General features: G+C 42.1%; 1 non-coding gene across 1 annotated transcript; it reads right to left on the reverse strand.

Annotated features, from left to right (window-relative positions):
- Nucleotides 1–15836: 15836 nt before the first annotated feature.
- LOC129833842 (small nucleolar RNA SNORA8) lies at nucleotides 15837–15976 on the reverse strand. Its single transcript, XR_008756122.1, has one exon. It is a non-coding gene; the product is annotated as a small nucleolar RNA SNORA8 (small nucleolar RNA).
- Between the last annotated feature and the right edge of the window lie 1905 nt (nucleotides 15977–17881).

The raw sequence follows: 17881 nt of genomic DNA on the forward strand, positions 1-17881 counted from the left end.
CACATTTCCTATGGCGCCATGGGCCATCATGGCGAAAATACAGGGACAATGCAAAATGTAGTTATGAAAAATGTTGTATTTTGTCTCACGGTCATATACCAGTTTTTTATGCAATAATTGTCTGACCCCAAAACTCAGATAGGCCTAATCCATCAGTGTCCATCATGTTCAAAAACACCAACAGTCATCTCTAGGACATTATAGCCAGGCCACTGTCCAAAGACCGGTTGGTTTTTCAGTATCAAAACCAATGCTTGTGCAACTATGGGGCAATACAGATTGGGTTGGTCTAGAATGTTGATATGTAGGGTACTATGGGGCGAGACAACCCCCCCCCTGGCTGCTACTAGTCTTGATCAACTACAAATGTAATCTGTTTCATCAACATTTTTGAAGTAATTCCATCAAAACAATTTTGAGGTAAATTTATGTACTTTATTTTGTGATTTCAAAAAAGTTGTAGATAGATCCTTTTTTTTATACCGTACCAGTCAAACGTTTGGACTCTACTCATTCAAGGGTTTTTCTTTATTTGTACTTTTTTTTTTACATTGTAGAATAATAATGAAGACATCAAAATGATGAAATAACACATATGGAACTATGTAGAAACCAAAAAAAGTTTATACAAATATATATAAATAAATTATATTTTAGATTCTTCAAAGTAGCCACCCTTTCCCTTGATGACAGCTTTACACACTCTTGGCATTCTCTCAACCAGCTTCATGAGGTAGTCGCCTGGAATGTGTTTCCAAGTCTTGAAGGAGTTCCCACATATGCTGAGCACTTGTTGGCTGCTTTTCCTTTACTCTGCGGCCCAACTCATCCCAAACCATCGCAATTGGGTTGAGGTCAGGTGATTGTGGAGGCCAGGTCATCTGATGCAGCACTCCATCACCCCTTCTTGGTCAAATAGCCCTTACACGACCTGGAGGTATGTTTTGGTTAATTTTCCTGTTCAAAACAAATGATAGTCCCACTAAGCGCAAAAGATGGGACGGCGTATCGCTGCAGAATGCTGTGGTAGCCATGCTGGTTAAGTGTGCCTTGAATTCTTAATAAATCACTGACAGTGTCACCAGCAAAGCACAACCACACGATCACACCTCCTCCTCCATGCTTCACTGTGGGAACCACACATGCAGAGATCATCCGTTCATCTACTCTGTGTCTCAGAAAGACATCCCGATTGGAACCAAAAATCTCAAATTTGGACTCATCAGACCAAAGGACAGATTTCCATCGGTCTAATGTCCATTGCTCATGTTTCTTGGCCCAAGCAAGTCTCTTCTTATTATTGGTGTGCTTTAGTAGTGGTTTCTTTGCAGTAATTCGACCATGAAGGACTGATTCATGAAGTCTCCTCTGAACAGTTGATGTTGAGATGTGTCTGGAAGCATAGGAAGCATAGGAACTGAGAAGTGGTCTGTGGTCACCACCTGCAGAACCACTCCTTTATTGGGGGTGTCTTGCTAATTGCCTATAATTTCCACCTTTTGTCTATTCCATTTGCACAACAGCATGTGAAATTTATTGTCAATCAGTGTTGCTTCCTAAGTGGACAGTTTTGATTTCACAGAAGTGTGATTGACTTGGAGTTACATTGTGTTAGTTAAGTGTTCCCTTTATTTTTTTGAGCAGTGTAATAAAAAACAAGACATGGTATCAAGAACAATGATTCCCCACATGGCAGTTTGTCATTGTTGCAAGCCATTTGGCCATCCAGAAGCACAACTCGTGGACTTCTGCCCCACTGAAGCATGCGCATAGTTTTCGTGACGTTGTCAGCTAACCCATCTATATACACACACAGGTTTTGTTCCTATACAAATAGGCCAACTTATAAAGTTTGAAGGGGGTTGTGTTGAAAGAATGAAGACTCATTTCCAGAAAATATACAATTAAGTAGGCCATTAATTTGGGACCATGTCTTTGTTCACTCAGCCCCATATTCCCTCAGTTCAATCTTCTAAACCAGGGACCGGCAACCCAAATGAGTGGAAGAGACACTTTTCTAATTCTCTCAATATCTATTTCACAGTGTATATTTTTCACAACCTTGGTGTATACAGGTCTTTTGGAGAGTTGATCCACTGTTGATTTAATCAAATCCACTGTTGATTTAACTGCATGATTTAATAAATAAGCGTCATCAATAACAGATCAGATGCATGTTTATTGTAACATCATTTTTCAATAAACGTGGTGGTCCTTCTACCAAGTACATATTCTTTAGACATTATCTGTAATGCTCTAGGTGTCGGGGTGTTTGTGGAATCAGACGCAGGAACAGCAGAGCTTCAAATAGGTTGAGTTTAATTTCCCAACTCGTCAACAAAACAATGTCCAAACCGGACTACTGGGTGTCAAATAAACACTTTTTGCTTATTTGTGCCAAATATGATCGAAATAGCTTCTCTAAATGGCGAGATAAATAACCACTTATTAAACTCAGAAATTTGTTTCCAGTCACCAATGACTCAATATTTCAGTGGGTCCTAGGCCATATAATTTCAAATATTTAAGCCAAGCATTTTCTACCTTATAACAATAAGCATTTGTGCCATTCAGCGTGTACTGAGGGAACATAGGGTTGAGGGAACACAGGGCTGAGGAACATAGACAAAAAAAAGGACTAAGGCTAGAATGTAAGTTAGGTTCAGGACTGTTGCTGCCACCATGGCGCACCTGCCAGAATGCAAATTAGGAGATGGACCAGGAATCCAGGTTTAGGGGGTATTACACACACACTTGAATAAACAGAGGGGCATTGGGGGAAGGGTTTGGGATGGAGGTTTTGTAGGGCCTGTAAGGCCGGTGGGAAGGTTAGAATGGATGTGTTAGGAGTTGTGGCTTGTAAGGCCTTGGAGATAGGATTGGATGTGGGTGAAAAGGATGTAATGGTTTGGAAGGAAGATACAAAAGGCAAACATTAGGAGCACATAACGTAAAGATACAGACATGACAATAGTGCCAGGTGACTATGGGGAATAGTCATCCAACTGAGGAGACTGCCAGGATAAACATAACAAAGTAGCAAATAGCATGATCAAACTGAGGACATGGAAGTAAAGGGATATAATGTACACTGAACAAAAATATAAATGCAACATGTAAAGTTTGTCCCATGTTTCATGAGTTTAAATAAAATAACTGAAAAAAAAGAATTTTGTGCACAAATTTGTTTACATCCCTGTTAGTGAGGATTTCTCCTTTGTCAAGATAATCCATGCACTTGACAGGTGTGGCACATCAAAAAGCTGATTAAACAGCATGATCATTACACAGGTGCACCTTGTGCTGGACTTAAAAGGCCACTCTAAAATGTGCAATTTTGTCACATAACACAATGTTACAGATGTTTCAAGTTTTGAGGGAGCATGCAATTGGCATGCTGATTGCAGGAATGTCCACCAGAGCTGTTGCCACGGAATTGAACGTTAATTTCTCTCCCATAAGCCACCTCCAAAGTAATTTTAGAGACTTTGGCATTATGTCCAACCGGCCTCACAACCGCAGACCATGTGTATGGCATCATGTGGGCGAGTGGTTTGCTGATGTCAACATTGTCAAGAGAGCCCCATGGTGGCAGTGTGGTTATGGTATGGGCAGGCATAAGCTATGGACAATGAACACAATTGCATTTTACTGAAGGGAATCTGAATGCACAGAAATACGAGATCCTGAGGACCATTGTGAGGCCCGTTTTTCTTTTAAAGGTACTTGTGACCAACAGGTATATCTGTATTATCAGTCTCGAAATCCATAGTTTAGGCCCTAATGAATTTCTATGAACTGTAATTCAGTAAAATCGTTCAAATTTGTTCTGTTCAGTATATTTAGGACTTACATTTCTACAAAGAGGATAATAAAACAGGGCACTTCATCATGTCATGCACAATGAAAGGATAGGGCCGCCCCATGGCCTCACCAAGCATCAACTGTATTGGTAGATAGGAACTAGGAAGGAGAATGCAGCTTAGAGGGACTTTTCACAAAAATACCCTCGGCTGCAATGTAAACTTGTGACCTTGTCACGTCTTGACCCCCTCTAAGCATAGCAGTGTAAACAGAATTGCCTCATTGTGCCAACACTAACAGCAAAAATTGTAATAGCATAGCAATGTTTATGAAATAGCTGAAATGTATCGACATTTTTTATTTTATTTTTTACTTGTTGTTGTTATTAAGTCTTTACCGGACATTGTAGAAACAGTCTGTGAAATTAAGTATTTTTTTTGTTGCTTTACTGCACTAAGCCACCAAGGTCCAGGCAAGAATAAATTCCCCAGGGAATTAGCAACGTTTTCAGTCGCAATTTGTGTTTACCTAATATAATGGGATCGTTGCATTATTCAAGAGTGAATATGGTTTGGTTGCATTATTCAATACTGTTGTTTTAGAAGAAAAATTGCTTGGATTGTTAAATAGTTACTTACTGGCTAGTGGTTATGACATTTGATTGGTCACTTACACATGGTTAGCAGATGTTGTTGCGAGTGTAGTGAAATGCTTATGCTTCTAGCTCCAACAGTGCAGCAGTATCTAACAGGTTATAACAATTCCACAACAAAACCTAATACACACAATCTAGTAAAGGAATGGGATAAGAATATATGAACATAAAATATATGGATGAGCAGTGACAGAGCGGCTAAGATGCAATAGATAGTATAGAATAGATAGTGTAGGATACAGTATATCAGAGGTGTGGACTCGAGTCACAAATATGATGACTTGCAGCTCGACTTTGACTTAAACACCAATGACTCGTGACTTGACTTGGACTTGAGCCTTATGACTCGACCTGACTTGATACCCTCCACAAGCCCAAATATTAAAAATGATGCTATTAAAAAAAGTGTGCAGGGGATAAACTCTTAATTTAACGGATTACAGTTTGAATCGGACAGCAGCCAATCAAATTGAGCCAGCTGAGAAAAAGTTGTGCGTGGTAGTGCAGAGGAACGTCGGCGGGTGAATTTAGATGGTGCTCTTGGAAAGACGATACCCCAAATTATTATTTTCATATATAAAGACGATGCTGTATCTACAAAACACGGATTGCAACTAGCAAAACATGCGGGAAGAAAATTACAGACGAAGGCGCAACAATTTCCAGCTTTGTTCGACATTTGAAGCTGCACAAAGAATTGTAAGATGTGGCTAATATAGCCGACAGCTATATATTTGATTACTTTACTAATGTATCATGTAGGCTAGCGTAACATTAAATCAATGAACCTCCACACAGTCAGTCAGTGCGGGAACGTCATCATTGCACCCAAGATTGAGCTACAACTGGCTAGACATGTTCCTAAAACAAGGTTGGGCGATTGTGTACAAGCCTATATCGCCCGATTGTGCCCCATAGCGATCCTCGATAGCCGATCACTATTGGGGGGTGTTTCTCATGGCTACCCATGTATTTCCATGGAAATATAACATTTATTTGGAAAGCAATAAATATATAGATATTTTTTAAATCATTCATGATTTGCATAAATGTAATATACTAACTATTAGTCTTGTTAAAAATATGAAATGGTATTACATTTGGTGAAGAGCACATTATGACTTGTTAAGGACTCAAAATTCAATGTTAAAGACTTGAGACTTGAATTGATACTTTGACGGTCTTGACTTGAGACTTGACTCGGACTTGCCTGTCTAGACTTAGGACTTGAGACTTACTTGTGACTTGACTTGGTTCCACCTCTGCAGTATATACATATGAGATGAGTAATGCAAGATATGTAAACATTCTTAAAGTGGCATTATTAAAATGACTAGTGTTCCATTTATTAAAGTGGCCAGTGATATCAAGTCTGTAGTTAGGCAGCCGCCACTCTGTGCTAGTGGTGGCTGTTTAACAATCTGATGGTCTTCAGATAAAAGCTGTTTTTCAATCTCTGTCCCAGCTCTGAAGCACCTGTACTGACCTCACCTTCTGGATGGAAGCAGGGTGAACAGGTAGTGGCTCAGGTGGTTATTGTCCTTGATGATCTTTTTTGCCTTCCTGTGACATCGGGTGTTGTAGGTGTCCCGGATGGCAGGTAATTTGCCCCCAGTAATGCAGACTGCACCACCCTCTGGAGAGCCCTGTGGTTGTGGGCGGTGCAGTTTCCGTACCAGGTACTGTGATATTTACTGTCAACTTAAGCTGCGGACCAAGAATGTTGTGTTGCCAGCCACAACGCAAGGCAATGATGTAATGTGAATTGAAAAGTAGAAATCTATTTCGCCATTCCGCTCCTCAGACTCTCCTAACGGGAAAAGGGCCTTATGTGGAAACAGAGGAGTGAAAAAGGTAGAGCAGAGGTGATTAAGGAAGTAGGAAGTTGTGCGACATGGGGTAATTGGAAACCTGTAGGAGTGGCATGGCCCTTCACAACAATAGGGCTGAGGGAACATAAGGTGACCCCGTTAATTGAATGATAGAGGCCTCTATTGGCCAAAAGGTTGTATTAGCATTGGCAGCGCCATTGAGGGATACCATTTTAATGTAGTAAACTGGGTGGGACTTCCAACTTCATTTGCTGATCCTTCCTGGTGACCCTGTTTGAGTCATGTCCAACCGGGTCATCAGGAGAGATCAGTCAATCGTGAAGAAGAAAATTGACTACTTCAAAATGGAGATAGCATGGGCTGTGCCATTGAGGCTGTTACAGACGCTATAATGGCACAGATACAAAGATGGGTCCTCTATACATCTCGATGATTTGACCTTACTACCTACTAGACAGTGGTTTAACTGGGATTTTTAAAGTGGTGGGTCTGTGCCCCTAAACTAGCTTTTCTATCATTTCTTTTTGACAGAAATCTGAAAGACAAAATAGAAGGTACAAATGTAAGTTATTCATGTGCAAAAGGAACTATCTCAATCATAATAATCATTGATGTGTGGAATTCTTCAGGACAGGTTCCATTGTGCTTTGTAGAGAGCAACATTCAGAAGCCTTTGTAAAGTATCTCTACGAAGGCAATTACAGGTGCGCTTAAATGCCTTTCCTTCTGATGTTTTCTCACCTCATTCTTTGAACCGGCAGGTGGGAGGACAGACTTTTACAGGTGAATGGAGTAATTTCATGCAGTGCAAGTTACATCTAAATCACCATTGACCCACGGCTATTTCTGAAGCAATTGAAGGTAGTAAAGGACATACTCTCGGTAACTCCATCACCCCTTCAAAACTCGCAGACCAGACCTTGCTTCAGTATAAAACCTACACAACAATTTCATTTTTTCCAGCCTATGACTCGTGGTAACTAAGGCCCTAGCTGACCGGAGCCATAAAACAACAAGCGCCTTTTTGTCTGTGGCAGTGATAAGATCCTACAGCCACTCTGATCTCGCAAAGCTAGGGCCTAGTTGTGGGGGAGGAAAATATGGCATTGTTCAGTTCAAAGGACATTTCTGTTCAGAGTTTTTTTTATCATTGCTGCAGTGAGTGTGTTACAGTGTTTCTCTTGTGCCATTTCCACCACCTCCCCTTTCTTTGGATTGAGACATGGACTGGTGAAATTAGATGTTTAAATGGGTCTTAAGGAGTTGCCGTGTTAGCTAATTTAAGCTTGAACTGAAGCTTGTTAGAACACTTCTTTGGGCCGTCTGATGCGTAATATTTACCACATTGAAATATTGTACAGATTAATACGTGTGATGTTATAGAAATGTAAACTTGTGACATAAGCTGCGAGAGCATGTATTGCCATATTTGGGGGAAAATATCTAGGCCTACTCTTCCCTGTGATCGGATATAACACAAGATTTGAGCGCCTTGAGAATAAAATTGCATTTACTATTCTCCTTTAGAAAAAAGCAATGCCCCTCCATACTCCAATTGGTATACAGTTCAAGACAATACTGTGCATGACATGTTTATGCTAGATGATGAGCATTGAATGAGCAAGTTCAAATGCATCGACGAAGGACTGCATGGACACGACCAGTAAATTAGAGGGATAAAGGAGTGGACAGCAGGCAGTTCACAGCAGGATCTGTACAGACAGTGTTCTTGGCACAGAAACACAGAGCCCCAGTGTTTGATCCTCAACTTAATGAGCATAAACCCTTACAATGACATTCCTCTCATCGTACTTCGGCAAGCCCTGGGAGAAAAAGTATAAGGAACAAGACAAGAAGCTCAAGTTCCCTCACTACAGATCTGATTGAAAGTTTCAGCCACAGAGCTGAGAACAAGTTGGACAGAGCTCATGAAAATGTTTGAACAACTTAATGCAAGGGAAGAATTATGTAGTGCAACATCAGGGGAAATAAATGTGACACAGTGGGAACTAGATTCATGCCTGTGTCCAAATACCGTTTGGTTGATCTATTCTAAGAAGCAGTAACACTAAACATATTCTCATCTGTACCCTGCACATTACACTTACACCTACGCCCAGCCTAGACTGTGAGACAGGGCGAGGTGCAGTCTGCTGGACATCGAGTTTCATGCTCTTCGATTACACGTCAGCACAGATTTGTGCAATGATTAATTTGTCTATCAGGTTTCTCTATAGATTTCTAATTGGCTGACAAGCTGCTTTCCAGCGCATGCCATGACTTTCAAGCCTATTGACAAAGCCTGTGCAAAGGGAGTACAGTCACACCAACTTTGGAAACCAACTATTGTAGAGGATGTATGTGCCGAGTGGTGTGAACAAAAGGCATGTAGATGGAGGAATAGTGAAGTGGAGGCTGTGCTCACTGAAGGGAAGCCTTTAATCTCCTCACCCGTGACCCACATGAAATCCTGAGAACCACTCCAGAGTTGGCAGAGTACCACCAGTACAGCTGACATGGCCCAACCCACATCTTTACACCCCCCTCCCCAATAACCACTAGTGACAGACTCATGGGCAAATATGCAGCAACAGAATGACTGAACTTGACACGATTGAACAAGGAAGTAGACAGGACTACCGCCATAACTCACACAAGACCCATTCCCATTGACCCAGCATAAGTACACCTTATTTTCCCATGTGACCATTGTTTTCCCCTTATGGAAACACCAGCAGAAGATCTGTTAATCCCAATGAAACATGGCAGTAATAAATATACATATCTCTTACGGAGCTGTTCTTGCCATAATATGGACTTGGTCTTTTACCAAATATGTTGATCTTCTGTATACCACTCCTACCTCACAACACAACTGATTGGCTCAAACGCATTAAGGAAAGGAATTCCACAAATTAACTTTTAAAAGGCACACCTTGAAATGTGCCTTGTTAATTGAAATGCACTCCAGCTGACTACCTTATGAAGCTGGTTGAGAGAATGCCAAGAGTGTGCAAAGCTGTCATCAAGGCAAAGGGTGGCTACTTTGAAGAATCTCAAATATAAAATATTTATGATTTATTTAACACTTTTTTGTTTACTACATGATTCCATGTGTTATTTCATAGTGTTGATCTACAATGTAGAAAATAGTCAAAATAAAGACAGACCCTTGAATGAGTAGGTGTCACCAAACGTTTGACTGGTACTGTATATACTCAGTGTACAAAACATGCTCTTTCCCTGACAGACTGCCTAGGTGAACGCTATGATCTCCTATTGATCACTTGTTAAATCCACTTTAAATCAGTGTAGATGCATGAAGGGTAGGATTGTGTGTGTGTGCCATTCAGAGGGTGAATATCGTCCCACAACTGTCCCAGAGTGTTTGAAATAGGCCATTTCTTTCAACAAGCTGACCAATATAATAGGTCAACGTTTATACTATGGGGATAGTAGATTGACATAGGCCAGTGATTTGCTGTTCATTACTTGTCGGCTGAGAAAAAGTAAACAAGGACAGTTAACATGCTCCAAGTGCACATCAGAATTCGTTAAGGACTGCACATCGTTGCATATTTGACTTCCACGTTATTATCAAATTGCCATACTTTAAACGTGATTCGTCATTCTAAGCACCGTAGGTGGATGCCCTAATCAGGTTAAACACCCAATGAATATGATCCGGTAAATTAAAATGTTATTGGTCAAATGTCCTGCGCCACTCTTTCCTAACGCAAACCCTGGTGTGTATGTACTGTATATAATGGATACTGAACAAAAATCTAGAAGCAAAATGTAAAGTGTTGGTCCCATGTTTCATGAGATGAAATTAAACATCCCAGAAATGTTCCACATGCACAAAAAGCTTATCTAGAATTTGGTTTACATCCCTGTTAGTGAGCGTTTCTCCTTCACCAAGAATCCATCCACCTGACAGGTGTGGCATATCAAGAAGCTGACTAAACAGCATGATCATTACAGAGGCGCACCTTGTGCTGCGGACAATTAAAGGCTCTCTCTCTAAAATGGCAGTTTTTTCACAACACCACAGTAGTCTCAAGTTGAGGGAGCATGCAATTGGCATGCTGACTGCAGGAAAGTCCACCAGAGCTGTTGCCAGATAATTTAATGTTAATTTCTCTACAATAAGCCACCTCCAACATCATTTTTGAGAATTTGGCAGTACATCCAACCGGCCTCATAACCACAGACCATGTGTAACCACGCCAGCCCAGAACCTCCACATCAGGCTTCTTTACCTGCAGGATCGTCCCAGACCACCCACCCGACAGCTGATGAAGATACTCTCCTGCAACCCGCCTCACCCAATGTGGTATGGATCTGCTATTTTTTACACTTTAGAAACGGAACACCCATCAGAAGCTAGCCAGCTAACTAGCTACTAGCTAGTAGTCAGTTAGCCACTGCTAGCGGTCATCACCGTTAACTCGGATATCAGCCAGCCTCAGCCCGGTCAATTCCTGCCAGTCTGCATATCAACCCAGAGCATATTTGACTGCTTCTTCTCTACCACATCTGCAGATTTCTACCGCAAACTGCTGCTATCCGAGTGGCTACTCCTGGCTAACGTCTCTGTCCCGAAGCAAGCAACAGATAGCCTGGAGCTAGCCTGGAGCTAGGCCCATCTCCCGGCTAGACGAAGAGGTCCATCAGCCAATTCTTTGGCTACAATACCTATTTTTCCAATTGGCCTGAACCCTTTTTACTGCCAACACGGAGCCCCGCCGATCCATCACGACTGGTCTGCCGACGTAATCGTCGGAAGGGGTTTCAACAGGCTCTTCCAGTGCGACGTCCCCGGAGGCCCGCCTGCTAGCCTCGGCCCGCTAGCTGTCTGAATTGCCGTGTCTCCAGCTCGCCTAGCTACTCACTGAACCCTATGAAAACTCGGCTACACATGCCTCTCCCTAATGTCAATATGCCTTGCCCATTGCTGTTTTGGTTAGTGATTGTCTTATTTCACTGTAGCGCCTCCAGTCATGCTCAATATGCCTTAGCTAGTCCTTTTGTTCCACCCCCCCACACATGCGGCGACCTCACCTGGCTTAAATGGTGCCTGTAGAGACAAAACCTCTCTTATCGTCACTCAATGCCTAGGTTTACCTCCACTGTATTCACATCCTACCATACCCTTGTCTGTACATTATGCCTTGGATCTATTCTTTCGCACCCAGAAATCTGCTCCTTTCACTCTCTGTTCCGAACACACTAGACGACCAGATATTATAGCCTTTAGCCTTTAGCCGTACCCTACTCCTCCTCTGTTCCTCTGGTGATGTAGAGGTTAATCCAGGCCCTGCAGCCCCTAGCACCACCCATTCCCCAGGCGCTCTCATTTGTTGACTTCTGTAAACGTAAACCCTTGGTTTCATGCATGTTAACATTAGAAGCCTCCTCCCTAAGTTTGTTTTATTCACTGCTTTAGCACACTCTGCCAACCCGGATGTCCTAGCCGTGTCTGAATCCTGGCTTAGGAAGGCCACCAAAAATCCCGAAATTTACATCCCTAACTATAACATTTTCCGACAAGATAGAACTGCCAAAGGGGGCGGAGTTGCAATCTACTGCAGAGATAGCCTGCAGAGTTCTGTCATACTATCCAGGTCTGTGCCCAAACAATTCAAGCTTATACTTTTAAAAATCCACCTTTCCAGAAACAAGTCTCTCACCTTTGCCGCCTGTTATAGACCCCCTTCAGCCTCCAGCTGTGCCCTGGACACCTTAAGTGAATTGATAGCTCCCCCCATCTATCTTCAGAGTTTGTACTGTTAGGTGACCTAAACTGGGACATGCTTAACACCCCGGTCGTCCTACAATCTAAGCTAGATGCTCTCAATCTCACACAAATGATCAAGGAACCTACCAGGTACAACCCTAAAGCCGTAACCATGGGCACACTCTTAGATATCATCCTGACCAACGTTCCCTCTAAATACACCTCTGCTGTCTTCAACCAGGATCTCAGCGTTCATTGCCTCATTGCCTGCGTGGTTAATTGATAAAGGAATTTGATTCCTATGTGTTCGTTAACCAATTTAATTATAACAAAGCAAACACTCTGTCCGTTTCTAAGAATTTGTAAGATTCTTATTTGCATAAAATAAACAAAGACCAGCCACCAAATTAATCAATAGCGTTTATTCTCGAGAGACCTCCAGATCAAAATACCATGTACATTAGTTTATATATCACACATAGCGTCATAACGTTCTAAAGGTCCCTCCTCTTCTCCGACAAGGACAAAGCTGACCAAAAGTCCATTCCAACACCCTAACGCACATACATTACACACTATATCTGGATTATCTCCTGAAGTCTCACCACAGTTTATTACCACTTAGCTGACAGTTCCAGTCCCCCCCAGATATGGAAAATCTGGAGGGCCTCTCGTTGTCTCATTTTATCTCCATAGAGTTTTAGCTGGGTCGGTTCAAACATAGGTTAATGATCCACTTAGTTTTCTTTAGGCATACACATACATTCCTCTCTTCCCATGTACATGCTACATAACCTCTTTCTTATGAACTAACATTATTTATCAATATAGAAAAACAGGGTAGAATTCAATCAGTTATAGTTCTAGTTAAATGTATACATCGTTTAGTCATTTATTCATAAAATTCATAACAGTAATGGGTCCGCGGTCAAACGATCACCCCTCATCACCGTCAAACGCTCCCTAAAACACTTCAGCGAGCAGGCCTTTCTATTCGACCTGGCCCGGGTATCCTGGAAGGATATTGACCTCATCCCGTCAGTAGAGGATGTTTGGTTGCTCTTTAAAAGTGCTTTCCTCACCATCTTAAATAAGCATGCCCAATTCAAAAAATGTAGAGCTAAGAACAGATATAGCCCTTGGTTCAACCCAGACCTGACTGCCCTTAACCAGTACAAAAACACCCTGTGGTGTTCTGCATTAGCCTTGAATAGCCCCCGCGATATGCAACTTTTCAGGGAAGACAGGAACCAATATACTCAGTTAGGAAAGCTAAGGCTAGCTTTTTCAAACAGAAATGTGCATCCTGTAGCACTAATTACAAAAAGTTTTGGGACACTAAAGTCCATGGAGCATAAGAACACCTCTTCCCAGCTGCCTACTACACTGAGGATAGGAAACATTGTCACCACCGATAAATCTATGATAATCAATAATTTCAATAAGCATTTTTCTACGGCTGGCCATGCTTTCCACCTGGCTACCCCTACCCCGGCCAACATCTCAGCACCCCCTGCAGCAACTTGCCCCACCGCTTCTCCTTCACCCAAATCCAGACAGCTGATGTTCTGAAAGAGCTGCAGAATCTGGATCCCTACAAATCAGCTGGGCTAGACAATCTGGACCCTCTCTTTCTAAAATGATCCGCCGAAATTGTTGCAACCCCTATTACTAGCCTATTCAACCTCTCTTTCGTATCGTCTAAGATCGCCAAAGATTGGAAAGCTGCCGCGGTCATCCCCCTCTTTAAAGGGGGAGACACTCTAGACTCAAACTGTTATATACCTATATCCATCCTGCCCTGCCTTTCTAAAAAATCTTTGAAAGTCAAGTTAACAAACAGATCACCGACCATTTTGAATGCCACCGTACCTTCTCCACTATGCAATCTGGTTTCTGAGCTGGTCATGGGTGCACCTCAGCCACGCTCAAGGTCCTAAATGATATCATAACCACCATCAAAAAAAGACCGTACTGTGCCTCCTTCACTCATGCTGCCAAACGTACCCTCGTAAAACTGACTATCCTGCCGATCCTTGACTTTGTGAGATTATTTAACTTCTAAAACCATTACCAGAGAGAGAATGACAAAGAATACAGCAAAGAGCTGATGTTTTTATGGAGTGAGTTTATGTAAGTTTATTCAGCACGGTCACTTTTTATTCAACACTTTTCCGTACTTCCACCGGCGCTGCACCTGCAATCAATGAGTAGGCAAGCGTATTCATAACCCTGCATTTTTATTATTAGCAGCTTGTGTCTATTTTAATAAAGGAATATTTTGCTTTCTCTGGTCAAAGGAACATGAATTTGTGCATGAGGCAGATCTGGTGCAACTCGAGTTGCCATCAGGTGGAGAAACTGTCCTGTCTCTCTGGTCAGTCTCACCGGATGAAAGGACCCTCTGCTGCTCCCTCCTGAGACTAATGCCGTTTTCAAAACTGGGAACTCTTAACTCTGATTTCTGAGCATTCAAGACAACTGGGGTAAAATTATTTTGAAAGCCAATAAACTCAGAAAGTCTGTGCCTCGCAAGTGCTACACCAACTGATCTAATTTTGAAATATATGGTCCGAGAAGAATATTGGCAGGCCAGGCATATAGCCAATCTGCTGTGATAATTAGGCCTACTGCATAAACCTCATTCCTCATTTCCATCACATTTGCAACTCAGCTGGATCTCACAAAAACAATTTGGTTATATATCGAGTGTGCCCACTCTGGTATTGGCTCATGCACTCTAGCCAACAGCACACCAATAGTACGCACAGATAGCGCTGTTGGCTAGAGCGCACGTACAGCCTACATGAGATTATGGACAAAAAGCCAAGCATCAATGAGCATGTCATGAAAATAAGACAATGTTTTTGGAAAGGCGTATCAAGCTCATCACCTTGCACTTTAACCACCCTGTGAAGTTCATTACTTCAAGTTTTAATGTCACATGCACAGCGAAATGCCTTTCTTTCAAGTACTAATCCCAATAATGCAGTACTCCTAATTTAATCTGTAGCCTAATAAAATGCATGCTTTCCCGACGAGTAGTAGTGGGAGGGCAACATGTCATTGTGCTACTCAGATTATCATATCTATATTTGGCATTACATTTCCACCTAACTTCTCAAATAATAAATTTTGCCCACAAAAATATTCTGCATTGTCTAGTGTATTTTGTTGACATTTGAACATTTTACCAAATGAGACATCTGACACAGTGACAAAACTGCACATTTGAGAGTGGTCTTTCAGGTGCACCTTGTGCTGGGGACAATGTGTAATGCTCACACTGTTTAATCAGCTTCTTTATATGCCACACCTGTCAAGTGGATGGATTATCTTGGCTAATGAGAAAAGACCATTAACAAGGATGTAAACAAATGTGCACAAAATTTGAGAGAAATAAGCTGTGTGTGTGTATAGAAAATGTCAGGGATTATTTATTTCAGCTCATGAAACCAACAGTTTACATGGTGCATTTAGATTTTTCAGTATAAATTCCCCAAGGCAATACTTGGATACATTGACTCTCTTGGCTTTAAATGGGGAATCAGAATGTCAGCAGCCCATCACATATCTGACTAGCAAAACATTTGGATCCAACTAAAAGGAGACAAATGTCAGAGGGCTTGAGATTTTGTAATTGGGCCTGGTCGCAGTGCTGAGATGTTCTTGCCCTGTGGCAGCCCATGGCATGCCGCTCAGGCCTGGTGTTGGGTATGCCGGGGAATTCTGACACTGCACCACCAGAGGCCTCGCATTCCATGGATGCCAGCCAGCCCACAGAGTGGGCTCGTAGAGAGAGTGGGTTTGTATCAGCACAAATACCAGGGCTCCAGGCACAGTCCAGCCAGGAGCCTAACGATGCCAGATGCAGAGTCACTCTCGCACTGTGTTATGAACAGAACAGCCTGTGGTGAGGGCTGGCTGCAGATACCATACAGCACAACTCAGTGGGCCCTCGGCCAGCTTTACAAGAGACTCAACACAAGTACTCACTTTCAATCATTACCTTCAGACCCCTTGGCACGTTTGACATGATGGTCCTGTCAAGAGAAAACAAGAGTGAAATTGCATACAGAAAGTTCAATGATATAAACTTGCTGGGAAGTGAAATGTGTCTTGACATATATACCAGGACTCCACACAAGAGGCATAGAGACCAACAATGTCGTATGCCCAGGTTGCTCTTGCACTGACTAATGAACACGCTACCAAGGGTCACAGCTGGCTAGAGATACCATACAGTGCTGTGCCCATAGTCAATTCCTCCCCATATACCCACAAACAGAAGACGATTTCACGCAACGTAATCAACACTGATCAGGGTTCATACTCACGAAAAGGGCATCTGAGGTTGAGAGCCATCTTGTGGCCAATTGGTAGACCTACACCAGACAGATGAGAAAAGCCATTAGAAACACGTGGCTTTAGTTCATAGTAGAGCTGCAATTATGAGTATTTATACAGCAGTTATATCCCACAGGGCTAATGGCAGTAGCCATGAGGGTAAAGCGAAACCACACGTGTTCTGAGGCATTTCCAACGACTAGGTCCCACAAATTATCAAGGAACCTACCAGGTACAACCCTAAAGCCGTAACCATGGGCACACTCTTAGATATCATCCTGACCAACGTCCCCTCTAACGTCCCTGCCTCAGTATGGCATAGAAAGGTTTAAAATATGGAGCACACATGTAGAGTTTGATTAGAACAATAAAAAGTCAACGAGGCATTTCAAATGGCAAAATACTCACCATGAACATCAAGGTTATTTTGTGTTAAATGCATTAAAGACGAGATCCGCATACGGTGAATCAGGCTCACTGGTCATAACCAGGTGTATATGTAATTGTTTTGAGAAGGGAGAGAGGAGCATTCTGCATCAAGGTAAAAGAAAGAAAAAAATAAGTGTTTTGCACATTCTGCTGTTCTATCATTGGTGCAATGTCTATGAAAAAAAAGTGTTTGTTTGAAGTGACTTTTATTGTAACATCACTAACGGAAGTGAGTGTCACAGCTACGGATTCCAGCTTTAAATATAGGGAAAAACAAATACTAACCAAGACGGCATGACACCATGTCAATGACCATACATATGCCCAGTACGAACAGGAGGTATACAGGGCAATTCACCTTTGCCCCTCGAAGTGTTTCAACCACTCCACAAATGTCTTGTTAACAAACTAGAGTTTTGGCAAGTCGGTTAGGACATGTACTTTTGTGCATGACACATCATTTTTCCAACAATTGTTTACAGACAGATTATTTCACTTATAATTCACCGTATCACAATTCCAGTGGGTCAGAAGTTTACATACACTATGTTGACTGTGCCATTAAACAGCTTGGAAAATTCCAGAAAATGATGTCATGGCTTTAGAAGCTTCTGATAGTCTAATTGACATCATTCAAGTCAATTGGAGGTGTACCTGTGGATGTATTTCAAGGCCTACCTTCAAACTCAGTGCCTCTTTGCTTGACGTCATGGAAAAAATCAAAAGAAATCAGCCAAGATGCCAGGAAAAAAATTGTAGACCTCCACAAGTATGGTTCATCCTTGGGAGCAATTTCCAAATGCCTGAAGGTTCCACGTTCATCTGTACAAACAATAGTAGGCAAGTATAAACACCATGGGACCACGCAGCCGTCATACCGCTCAGGAAGGAGACGCGTTCTGTCTCCTAGAGATGAACATACTTTAGTGGGAAAAGTGCAAATCAATCCCAGAACAGCAAAGGACCTTGTGAAGATGCTGGAGGAAAAAAGTATCTATATCCACAGTAAAATGAGTCCTATATCGACATAACCTGAAAGGCCGCTCAGGTTTGCAACTGCACATGGGGACAAAG

The sequence above is a fragment of the Salvelinus fontinalis genome, chromosome 2 (genome assembly GCF_029448725.1).
Source record: "Salvelinus fontinalis isolate EN_2023a chromosome 2, ASM2944872v1, whole genome shotgun sequence".
Classification (NCBI taxonomy): domain Eukaryota; kingdom Metazoa; phylum Chordata; class Actinopteri; order Salmoniformes; family Salmonidae; genus Salvelinus; species Salvelinus fontinalis.